The 13,547-nt window shown below is 31.6% G+C and overlaps 1 protein-coding gene across 2 annotated transcripts in view; it reads left to right on the top strand.

The window, feature by feature from the left end:
* Positions 1 to 13,547, top strand: part of LOC129218148 (uncharacterized) — a 336,406-nt gene that overhangs the window by 63,865 nt on the left and 258,994 nt on the right. The window lies entirely within an intron of this gene.

The raw sequence follows: 13,547 nt of genomic DNA, 5'->3' as shown, positions 1-13,547 counted from the left end.
CTTCTTAACTGCATTCAATGAAGGTATTGAGAGATTGATGTTAACAATACTCCCCAAGTAGCAAGGTATATTCATCATAAAATATGGATTAAGAGGCGCCCTTTAGATAATAACTTGATGCAGAAAATGACTTGAAATGAACATTGACTTCCCACAAAGCACATGTCAACATTCCTTTTGGGTATTTAATTGCAATAAAAAAAGGAGGTAGATAGCGTGACGCAGTTCAATATATACAAAATTTCAACCCTCTATGACTAACCAATTAAACTTAGTTCCAATAATATTCTTATTTGGTTGATAAATGAATTATTGGGTGAAAGAAAGTAGCAGTTGAATGAATAGATTGATTAATACATTAATAAGTGAATGAGTTTTTGTTTAAAAATGTACTTATGCATTTAATGGTGCTTATATATAAAATTTGAAAGGTGTTATATGTAATGCCTCTTGCTAGCAAGCTAAAATGTAAGGATTTGTCTTATACATTATTTTTTAAAGGTGCTGTTCTGTGACACAATGCAATAACTCCCTCAATTCATAAGCAAACTACATAAGTAAGACAGCATTTTAACTTTTTTTCACCCCTTTCAGTGGGAAAAAAACAAGAAAAAACAGAATTTGCACATTTTTGTTGTTTTGTCACCCCCCCCCCCCCCCGAATTATTCAGTTTTTTTTATATTACACATTGCTTCAAGGCATAGCATGTTGTGTTAATCTATACTAATAATATAAAGCTGTAGAGTTTGAATGCACTAATCTCAGGAACTACCGGTTCAAATTGAAAAATTATATTTGTGATGAATAGTCTTATTTATTGAGGAAGGCTATAGACTATTTTTTTTAAAAATTAGATTGACCGTAATTATTGCAAATTAAATGTTTAATTAATTGTTTAGTTCTATGAATTCCTAATAGATGGTGAGGTAAGTTTATTCATCTAGAGAGTGCTGGCTGACAATGGACAATCTCAATAGCTGAGGAACCATGCCACACAGCTATCGAAATGATTTTTTAATGCGGTTTTTTTCCCGATATTCAGGTAGGGGAGACCGGGGCAAGATGACTATGTTAACAGTTTTTGTTGTTAATTTATTTTTAAGGATAGTAAAACTAACTTTACATGAGCTGTTCAAGTAGTACTTTGTAGCATTAAATATATTACAATTTAATTTTTTAAATAAAAAGATGGATATATTTTTTTTCATAATCTTAACAAATCATCATCTTGCCCCAGTACTTGGGCAAGATGACTTTGACCTTGGAGCAAGATGACTCACTCTGAAAAAGTTGAACATATTTTTTCTTTTGAAAATGTTGCATAGCTTAACAAATGATAACTGTGTTTTTACATCTTATAAAGTATCAAAATTAAGCGTAATGTTGAAGTGTGCAGCTAATGTAATGTAAAAATAAAAATACCATTTTCATAATTGGAATATTCCTCCTGCCACCAATCTTAGCATTTACAGCACTGGATCCATTCTTCTGTTTGAGGGTCACAATATTCCTCCTTACAAGCAGGACAGCTTATAACACCATCCTTTGAGGTTGATCAGGGTTCGTACTTCCTTAAAAAACCCTTAAGAAACCCTTAATTTTCTGAAAATTTCCTTAATATTTTAACCACTGTATCAAGTTTGGTCCCCTTTTTCTTATTTTTTTCTTTTTTACCCCTTCAAATCTTTATAATCCGTGATATCTGCCGAAAACGTATGTTTTGGAGACATGCCAACCACGTTAAACACGTGCTTCGCCGAAAATTGCTTGCCTTGTTTGAGATTGAAATCTTTTTGCATCCTGCAAATATTTCAATCTATTTAAATGTTGGAAGGTTTTTTTACAATATGCTACTTTATATCTGTTTATTCTTTTCATTATTTAAATAATATTTTTATTTCTTAAATTTATTTTAGAAAAAATGCAAAAGACTATCGAAAAAATATGGTCCAACTCCCAGTCTCTGATTGTATTTAAACTTGTCATGGTTACTATTTTTATGTATTTAAAAAAGCTTTCAATATATTTATGGTGAATCTCTAAAGGTTTTGGTTAGGCTTTACAGCCTGTAAAATTTTTTGGAATTTGAAGATTAAATAAAGCAACTTCAGTTTTTTTTTTTTAGATCATGAAATAATATTATGAAGTTTTTAAAATCAAACTATGAGTTCCATTGCAAGGAAAAAGGATAATCAATTATATATATATATTTATTTTAAAATGTTTTTTTTTTGTAAAATAAATATTCCCCCTCCCCCCCCCCCAAAAAAAATATATATATATAATATTGATATTACTGAGTTATACAGCCAAGATTGAACTCTGGCTCTATCAACCGCTTTATTCAAGGACTCAGAAGTTAGAAATTGCTTTCTCTCTTTCAAAATTTAAATTTATATAGAAATAAACAAACTTGCGAGAAATAGTACGATATAGCAAATGTGTTCAAAATAGGATTTTAGTAACAATAACAGATCAAAAGCAATAATAACAAAACACTAGTTTAAATATCTTGAAGAAAAGAGATTTTAGTTATTTTCCTTCATTTGCCTCTCTCTCCAATCATGTATGCTAAATAATAATGCTTTAATATACAACTAATTTTCTACAGCTATCCCCATTTTCCTAATCTTTTTTATGACTGAAATTTGAGAATTAAATGCTATGTTTTAAGAACAATATGTGCCATCTATTGTATTAATTACTACCCAATCATTTCAAGCACAATTAATAGGGAAAAACTTTCGTATTATGTTTGAAACTGGTTAATTCGCCATTTTTTGTTGAGTTTTGGAATGTCATGGATTCAAAGGGCACTTTGATCTCATCTCTTTTCTGCTTGATTTTAGGAACTCTTTTTTTGGGGGGGGGGGGGAGGGTTCCTCCTTTTTGCTCTTTGATCACTCTCATCCCTATGATGTGAAATTTTAAAATTTTATTCACTGATAATGGGACATCCCAGTCGATTGCACCTCTTCCTGCTTTTTGGAAACTGATGCATTTGTGCATGTGTATATATATAATATGTATCATGTACTTTGCCCCCCCCCCCCCCGGAAAACTTTAAAATGGTATATGTAAAGCTATCTAATCATTTTTTCTCGATAAGTCCTTTTTTTTGAGAGAGAGTCCTTAAAAAGTCCTTAATTTTTACTTTTAAAAATGAGTATGAACCCTGTTGATGCAACTTGTGATTGTTTGGCCTGAATTGTATAAACTTTGACCTAGAGCAAGATGACTAGATCGTCATCTTGCCCTGTGTTTTGATCCATCATTGAGCCCCGGACTGCCTGTTTGAAATTATTCATCTTCATTGCCATTAAGGAAGGCGATTAATTGACATTTATTTATGGTAATAGGTAGTATTTATACTAAGTTTCTCATAAATACTGAAGGGACACGATATATCTTATCTGTATCTGTAGCAGAGCTTACTTACACATGCATAAAAGTTATAACGTGACAGCCATAAACAATCAGAGCTTCAGAACTAATAAAAATATTGCAATTTCAGTGTTTCTATACTATTGCTGAATGAGCAACCGATGGGAGAGCCAGCAGTATCCAGTTGATACTGTTACCTAGTAGAAAACGGAAAAAATAAAACATTCGTCATCTTGTCCCGGTCTCCCCTACATAAATTTGATTTTGTAGGATTTTTCTATTGATTCCCCCCCCTCCTTATTTCTTCAATGTTTGTTTTTGTTCATCTGGTTGAAGATAGTTACTTAACTAAGTAAATAATTTGATTTCTCATATTATTCAATTGGCTATGCTCTTCATATCCTTTTAAGCATAGTAATGTTTATTTGGCGAAACATTTGCAAAAAAACACCCACTTCACTCACTATAGGGCTTGGGGCGTTAAGTGATGGAAAGGATTATTTTGAGTTTTAAAGCTACTGTCAACCTTTTTATGTATTTTGAAGTTTTGTAAGTACTCTTTGTTCAAGTACTATAGGGCTTAGCGCGTTAAGTGATGAATTATACAGTGGAAGAATTATTTTGAGTTTTAAAGCTTCTGTCAACCTTTTTATGCATTTTGGTGAATAGCTTTAAATTCCAAAGGGACTTTAATAGGTTTTTGAAAAGGTGTGTTGTGTACACATTTTGGTTGAAGAAAAGTGATCATTTCACATCAGCAGGGGGGGGGGGGGAGGCATGGATTTTTTTTATTTAAAAGACTTCCTTTAAATTCTTAGGACGGGCATAGCCGTGGGTGTACTACTAATAATGCATAAGTTCTCAAGGTATATAGAAGGAGAGGTAGGTCAAAGATTTTCGGCAACCCTGTCCCTTAACGAGTTCCCGGAACTCGGACGTAGTTTGCTCCACATCTGCTGGTTCCTTGAGCTCAGTTATGAACGTTTTAAATTAAATTACAGGTGACTCCCGATTATTCGGACTAATGTGGAGGATTGACAGTCCAGATAATAAAAAAATCCGGTTAGGACGGAGTTCAATCTTCTAACTACATCCCCTACTTAATTTAAAACACATGTAATTACATACTTTTAATAAATAACAAAAGCAGAAGTAGTACTTACTGTTTTATTTAATAGATACGTAAGTTTTTGATAACTGATCAGGTATTAATCGATCCAGCCATTTTGAAAATGGCGCAATTTTAAAAATAGCATGAAAGCCAAAACAGATATTTTAAAAGAGTCAAAATGAAGTCAAATATACTAATTTAACATTGCAAATGAGTAATTTTCACACTCATGTGAGAAAATCTTTCGTTTTTACGATCGCGATTTTTGCGTTGGGTTCATTCCCTTGCTATTTTTTTTTTCTATTTCTATGCAACTGCCAATGATAATTGATATTTCATGGGGGGAGGGGGGCTGTTCGCTTTTTTTTTGCTTATGGGAGTGCTTTCTGCTTGATCAATGAGGGGCACTTGTTTTTTATTTTATGGTAAAATCCAACTTTAAAGTAAATTTTGAGTTATTATCATTTTAAATGACCATATAGTTTCTCACATAACTAAGTCTTGCAAGTGTATTATTTGAAAATAATTTTACAATGATAATCACAGAAAAAAAAGGGCAAAATTAACCAATTTAGTTGATTTCATACCTTTTTAAAAATCACTATGTGGATAGTTTTTTTTCCCAAGTATAAATAATTTTATATTATTCATTTATATGCTAAGATTTTCTGTTTAAAATTTAAGAGACTATTTTTTTCCATCAAAGGAGCCAAATCTATTTCATTAATGAGTCCCTGGGACCCAGGTTATGGATAGTTGAGCGCGAACACTGTTAATCTTTTACAAAAAATGTAGCAATTTAACAAATATGGATCTAATATCCAGAAATATTATGCAGTATCCATCAGCAGCTGCAGCTCAAAGTTCATCACTAAGTTCCAAAGTCTTTCTAGCATTCAGGTGTCAAAAGTCCAAGGAGCAAATTATAAGTCCAGATGAACATTTCCACATCAACAACTGTCTTTTCAAACTGTAATTCAAAGATACTCGAAACAGTATATTTGAAAAATGGGCACAATAATTTAACATAAAAAAAGCATCCCCCCCCCCCCATGACAAAATCATTTAAAACACTTAAATTTCAAAAATAAAATCATTTGTCATTTAATCAAATTTTCATTTTAATGGTCATTTAATCAATTCTTTTCAAAAATTAAAGTAATGAGAAATTTGGAAAAAAAATGAATTGTTGCAAAAGTATTTATACTTTAATACCACAAAATATTATACTAAACAATTTGATACTATAAAAATTAAATATTTGTTCACAAAAACGATTCAATTCGAAATGGGTCTGCGTCTTCGTAAAAATATTGGCCCCATTGGATTTACTGCCTACATTTTTACAGTAAAAATGTCCCGCTGAATCAAATCACGAATGAAAAATAATTTTGCATCGATATATTTTGTAAGGTGATTCTCAATCACAGATTTAAAAAAGTCAATCTCAGATTGATTATCAATGTACATTACAGATTTTATATAACTTTTTCTATCAATTCCTCAGCGTAAGCATTCATTTAATACATGGTCAAACCACATAAGCTCTTTAGATGCTTCATGAAGGGCTACAAATTTACTTTCCATTGTGGAAAGGCTATTGCAACGTTCTTTGCAGGTTCTCCATTCAATCGGCGCATTATCCAACAAAACTAATTGCCCCCCCCCCCCCCCCCGGCTGAGTGAAGTTCAGTCATTCTTTTTAGCTGTGTAATTGACATCAGAAAAAGCTATCAATTGGGCTTGATTACAATTTAAACTAAGTTTTAAATTTTTTGTTTGAAAAACATAATCCAAGAGTTTCAAAAGACTGTTCCAGTGAATGACACCAGGGTTGCTTTGGAATTGACTGAAGTTATTGATTGTATGACAAATGTCCGTTCTTGTTCTGCTCGCAATGGAAGAAAGAGAATCCAACAAATTACGATAAGAAATCTTCACCATTTCAAATATTTCATTTTCGGAATTAGGACGGTTTGATTTAGAAAAACAGTTCCTTTACAAATCAGCAATGATGAAACCGGAAAATTAAAATGTTTAAACTTTTCAAAAACTTCAATAATGTATTTAGTTTGAAATAAATGTAAACCATTTTCAGTTCTTTCAAATTCAACACCTAGCAGATTTTTCGTTTTTCCGAGAACTTTTAAGCCAAAATCTTAAGTAAATTTAGAACATGATTTAAATTTTCCTCTTTCGGTGCGAGCGAAACAATATTGTCAACATAAAACAATAATATAACACATGAATTATAAATATAAACAGTTACGTTCTTCAAATTTATGAAAACCAATTTTAAATAAAACACTATCTCAAAAAACCACATATGGCTACTCTGGTGTAAACTGTAAATTGCTTTATTAAGCTTACAAACTAGATTTTCTTAGCCTTTTATAACAAAACACGGTGGTTGCTTCATATAGATGCATTCTTTTAGAGGTGCCTGTAAATAAGCATTTTTTACATTGCACTGAAATCGAGCCAACCCTCTGATATTTTCAAAGAAAATAAAAATCGAACCAATGAAAAATGAATTGTTGCACTAAGGGAATTGTGCAAATCCCTTAGCAACAAGTCTCCCATGATACCAAATAATTTTTCCCAATTCAACTCTTTACATTGAATACCGATCCTGATCCGATTGGTTTTTCATTTGCAGGCAAAAATGTTAAATCCCACACATTTCTAGAATGCATAACCTCTAATTCATCCCTCATTGAATCTAACCACTGGTCCTTTTGCTTAGACTTGAGAACCTGCTTGTAATTCTTAGGAATTACAATTTCACTATCTAGTCATTAGTTACATACATTTGAATGAACAGTTTGATCAGAAATTTCACCTTGATATAAATTTTTACCACTAAAATCAAATAAACCTGGTTGGAACAAAATAGAATTCTAAGAACAATATTTTTCAACATCATTTAAAGAATGCAATCGTTCAGAAGAATGTTTCTCATAAAAATAAATATCATTGCGAGATTTATCTGACCTTGGGATTGCTTTTCTTATCCATTCAGTTTCACAAAGCTGTACGTGTGGTGGGTTTTCTCTGCTACCACTCAAGTCAGAAGTTCAATCTGATTCATCCCCGCTCATCTCACTTTCACTCTCAGAAGATTAGAGTTTAGATGGTGTACTCTGGCTTTCACTTCCTTGATCTGATTTGGAATTCGATTCATTTTCTGATTTCTCAGAATCTGATTGAATATTTGACCATTTAAGACAGGGACCCAGCACAGCTCCACTGGAATCACTTTCTGATACATTTTTAAATGCTTCTTTGTAATAGACACTTTCATATTTATACTTTCAAAAATTTTGTTGTTTTGGGGAATCCAGATATGAAAACCCTTAGTGTTAAATGCATAGCCCAAAAATACTCCTTTTTTGGCTTTAACACAAAATTTATGTCTATGCTGATGGGATGTTCCAAGATAACACAAAACTCCGAAAGGTTTGACGTGCCTAGCACTTTGCCTACGGTCACCATATAACTCAAAGGGTGTTTTAATTTGCCGCGAGTGACAAATTCTATTCCAAGTATAACTGAAATAAAGCATTGCATCCGGCCAAAATCTTTTATCTCGCTTTCTGCCGATAATACTGTTGCAGCATTAGCAGCTGAGCGATTGTACACTTCAGCCAAACCATTCATCTCAAGACTGAAAATGTTGGTTAACTCATGTTGTATACTGTTATCCAAACAATAATTGTCAAAACCTTTATTTACGAACTCTCCCCTGTTGCCAGTTCAAACAGCTTTTACTTTAAGGTTTAAAAACCTTTCAGCACCCTTTATTTGTCTTATGAAAATTTCTGATACTTTGCTCTTTTCACTAATTGGGTACAAAGCAGATTTACGTGAAAAATCATCAATAATTGATAAATAAAAACTTTCTCCTTTATTTCCCTTAATATTACATGGACAATTCAAGGGGACACTTGGACCATATTTTACCTATAGGTTTAAATGAAACCTATGATCCCAGGGATCAAGTATCCGTATGACAATCTAAACGCAATGAAAACAATATAAATGTTGTTTTTTTAGTTGACATTAAGTTTAAACAGGGTTTGAAATAGAGCGTGGGATTGCGCGAAACGCGCAAAAAATCGGTAAATCCCGCGCAATTCAAAGGTCCGTGCGGGATTTCCCCACTGCAAAGTCTTAAACTCGATAACGAACCCCATACCGTGAAAGCGGAAAGGGCAAAAAAAAATTTCAAAATCCATTTTCATTTTGGAAAGATGGAAAAAAAATTAATAAAGCATCCGTCAATTCAAAGCAATTCAAGTTTAATCGACAAATTCCGATTCGCTGGCATCAACGAATTCCAATCCGCCGACATCAACCGATTCCGATCCGCGGACATCAACCGATTCCGATCCGCTGACATCAACCGATTCCGATCCGCCGGTCGAAATGCGATCCGAAAGCTGCTGGAAACGACAGTCCGTTTTCGAAAGGTATAGGCAATTTTTTACTTTAACTTTTTGATCGTTAGAAAAAAAGTCCTTTGTGCAGTAGAAATATTATTCTAAACAATGGGGACCGAACCCCATTCGGATAGTTAGATCCAGAAAATGGACTATTTAAAAAAATAATTGAGCATATGTGTATGTTACTTAGTTGTAAAATATTTCATTAAAAATGAAATAATAACATAAAATTGCAAAATTACTGAATAATTATTTGAATATGGGGTTGATATTACACTAAAAATATTATAATTTAAAAATGAATAAATAGAAAAATGAAATAAAAATGAATTATAAAAAAATTCTAAACAAATTTTCGGAACTTATAAAAATTCTCCCTCAAATTCAAAAAATCCCCCCTGGAATCTGAAGTAAAGGTGGACATTCCCCCCCCCCCCTAGAAATTGAACCCTATTTCAAACCCTGGTTTAAACATTCAAAACCATGTTAGCATAATAAAACTAATCATAGTTTGAGTGATAGATTTAAACAATCACTACTGTAAATATGCTAAATAATTAAAATATCAGTTCTCACACTTGCAACCCACATACACCTCAAACATTTAAACATAAACTAACTTTACTGATAAATTATGTTCTGATCAGCCAAATGAGCTTGAACAAGTTGAAATTGATGTCAAATCTTTGTATGAAAGAAAAAATACTATAGTTAGATTTACAACAAAAAAGTGAGTTCCCCACTATGTTGACCCATTAACGGTTAGAATGCAAAGTTGGATTTCTAGAGTTTGAAATAAGTTTAATAAGTGAAAAGGTAATATGTTTAATCAATTTATTTTTCCTGAAAATTTGACAAAATGTGTTAAGCTGCACATATCCAGTTGGGTTGAACGGAACTTAGACTACAACAGACAAATTGTTTGCATTTGACTTTTCAGGTTTTGAAAACATATAAGCTAGGCTTTCTTTTTTATGAGTACACTGATACTTACATTTTTCTTCCCTCTTTTTAAAAATTAATTCAAATGATGAAACTCTTAATTTTATTATTGCAAGACAAGAAGCAAATAAAATGATTTTTGTGCTTGTCATCCTATTTTTTTTTTAAATTTGTTGTGATTTTTGCTTCATTATGCTACTTTTAAAAAATTGTTAGTTTTATTTATAAAATATAGTATTGTTCACAACTGTATTGGATAATAAGTAACTGATCAAAAGCATAAGTTCATGAAAGTTGTGTACATTTTTTTTTTGCAAATGTCTAATGAAATTTGAAACTATGTTATTTTGTATTCATATTATTATAATCTAATAAAGAAAATTAGAAATTGTGTTCTTTTTTTAGAAACATTATGTAAAAAACTAAATTCCATAAATAAGTTGCCGATCTAATAAAAAGTCTATGTATTTTCTCAGTGGGATCAAGTATCCCCCATGAAGGGATCATGAGACGCGACTGTCCAGTATTTTTCACATGTTCCGTTTTTTGTGAAAAATCAAATAATTTCACCAAAAAAAATTTTTTTTTTGTTAAAATGAAATTTTAGAATTTAGAGATGACACAAACTGCATCGTTCAAACTTAAAGTTGAGTGTTTTCCTCTTCTACGTTGAGAATATCATTCTGGGGTGTTTTTCTAGTATTTGGCGGGGGGGGGGGGGGGGCACGGCAGCATCGCTCTCTCAAGTATCAATATTTATCTACCATTCTACATTATATTAAGTTGTACGAGAAATATTTCTGTACAGTATTTAAAATAATTGAAAAAAAAATAATAAATAAATAAATACAGACAAGGGCTCAGCATTTAACTTCTTGACCCAAGACACTCTTAAAAAGCACAGAATTTCTTTTAAAACTTATAAATTCCGTAATTTTGACAAAAATAAAAATATATTTTATTTGTTTACCTCTTAACAAAGCATACTAAATATCAAAAATTAGAAAATTCGGATTTTCATAGCGGATGCAAAGAGATCACAATTCTCAAAGTGAAGGATCAAAAGTATAAAAAAAGCTTATAAGTAAAAGAAATATTTTTAATAAAATTATTTTAAAATTGCATTTTAGAGTCCTATGATAAACATATCATTAATATCTTTGGACATAGTGGAAGGCAAAAACAAATAAATAAAATAGAGCATCGATTTAGTATTTTAATTTTTGACTCATAAATGAAAAAAGAATTTTGTTTTAAAAACTAGAAATGAGAGTTCTAACAAAAATAAAGAGACTTTCCTTTTTTTTCATCCTAATTAAGCAAAGTTGGCTTTAAAAAAAAACGAATTATGATTCTCATATTGGATGTTAAAAGATTGCATTTTTCAAAATGTAGATATCTAAAGAAAAAACGGTGAGTAAAAGAGTTTATTTAAAGTTAATCATCCTTGTTAGCATTGAAAAATCAAACCCATATAATTTTCTTCCAAAGTAATAGTTAAACATCGCACCTCACATAAAAACGCAAATATTGACAAGCTGGTAAAATGATGAGAATATTTTCTAATCAAGTCATTATAAAGGTTCAACGCCAGACGCTAAGTGGTGATAATTTTGAAGTTGGTAACCCTATCTGAAGCAATCATATTTTTTCCCCAGCCTTACTATCCCTTTGCAGTTCTAGGTTCATTTCGCTGATATATATTATTATTGTTTTTATTCATCATGAGTGGGGAGAACAGTGCTTACCAACACCTTTTCAGAAAAGTTCACAACACCACCAATGCTAATTAGCTATGATAAAACAAACAAACAAAATTATTTAAAACCAAACTTATTTTCAGCTGTTAATTTCTTTCCAAGAAACAAACAACAAGCATTATATGTATTTGGCAGTAGCAATTACTTATCATTTGCAGAAGCATCACAAGAGTGCCGATTTTTTTTCTTTGCAAAATTAGCAGCTTTTGTATAAGCTGATCCCTCTAATTTGACTTTAAAAAAGGTTCCAAAAATTATCGGTTTTATACACTGAAACAAGCATTATTTTGCTTTCAGATTTGCTCTTTCAATAAACAATTTATGAAAGATCCGTTCTTGTTTATCAGAATTTTGTGTGAAGTGTCCATTTTGGTTGATCGGGATTTTGTGAAAGGTCCCTTTTGGTTGGTCTAATTTTTGTGAAGAGTCAGTTAACAGACCCAAATATCCTCTGGCCAGACCCTTGTGAGATGTGGGGATACATGATCCCTTCATGAAATTTTTGAAAAAAATTATTTTATCAAAAAACTATCTGTTTCATTTCAACTAAAAAAAATACTGTCAGATGGAGGAAAAAATGACTTTTCTTCACATACTTTAAAAAAAAAAAAAAATGTAGCAGAGAAAAAAAAATGAAAACTAAAGTGGGGATCAAGTATCCCCAATCTCCCCTACAAAGAAACTAATTTGGAGACAGGGAGCAAGGAATATTTTCTGCGTGCACTAGGAAAAAATTTGAGAATTATTGCTATGATTCTGTTTTGTGTATTTATGACTGTGGCATCCATGATAAACGAAAAAAGGGTGCGCTCTGCGGTGCCCCCTCATTTCGTGTCGCTGTTGACAATTGCCCCCCCCCCCCCTTGTTTGGACGGCACTGCTTCTAATTTAATTCGTAGCTTTAGTGCGCATTGTTTTCATGTAAAGCACCTCAGTGTGAAGGCCCATTAGATCTGGAGGTGAGATATTCCTCCTAATAACATAAAATGGAGTTATGATGGAGCCTTGAAGATGCTTTAAAGAACTTCATTTCAGTTACCTGTTACAAAAGCCGCTTTAAAGTACTAAATTTTGAACGAAAATTCTTAATTATTTTAAGTAGGTGTTTTTTTTTATTTTTTTTAAGCAAGACCTTAAAAGAAGAAAAAGTGTGTTAGCTCTTCTTTTCTTTTTCAATTCCCCCCCCCCCTCCTCTTTATAATTTCGCATCACATTGCTGTTTTCTTTTACTAACATTTGAAAGTTCAATGAATCGCTAAGAAAAATTGCCCATCTCTGTTGTGTTAGTTATAAGTTGAATTTTTCTCAAATTGATATTTATCAAATGTTTTGAAAAAGCAGTCTCTGCTCCTGTGTTCTCAGTTTCCTCTGTTTTTTTTTTTTTTTAATTTTATTTTATTTCTTAACTGGTCCTATATTTTAATTGTTCGTAAAAACTACCAGCCTTAGTTCATGTTTTAGTTTGATTGAACAATTATTTCGATAATTACTCACTTTTCAGCTTTTATGACACAGCAGAATTTTTCTACTTGTGTTTTAACTGATTATATCAAAATACAAATGAAGACCTCAGATATATGATCTTTTTTTTCAATGATTTCTAATACGCAATATTAAAATGCTATGCAAAGTCACAAAATACTCCTATAATCCACTCAAGATGGTTCTCAAATTATTTGTTTCAGATTGGCAATCTTGCATTAGGCTTAAATCTTCATTTTAAAAATTAAAAAAACCAAACAAGTCACATTTTTACTATTCAAAAAAAAAAAAAAAAGAAAAAAAGAAAAAAGCTTTAAAAAATAGAATTTGAACTCCTTTCATTCAGTGAATGCTTTGCACGGGTCCATTAGTATGCCTGTATTTTTCCTGATTTATTAATCGAAATTTCATTTTATTGTGCT

This window comes from Uloborus diversus, chromosome 3, assembly GCF_026930045.1.
Source record: "Uloborus diversus isolate 005 chromosome 3, Udiv.v.3.1, whole genome shotgun sequence".
NCBI classification, from domain to species: Eukaryota; Metazoa; Arthropoda; class Arachnida; order Araneae; family Uloboridae; genus Uloborus; species Uloborus diversus.
This window is presented reverse-complemented; position numbering and strand designations above follow the sequence as displayed.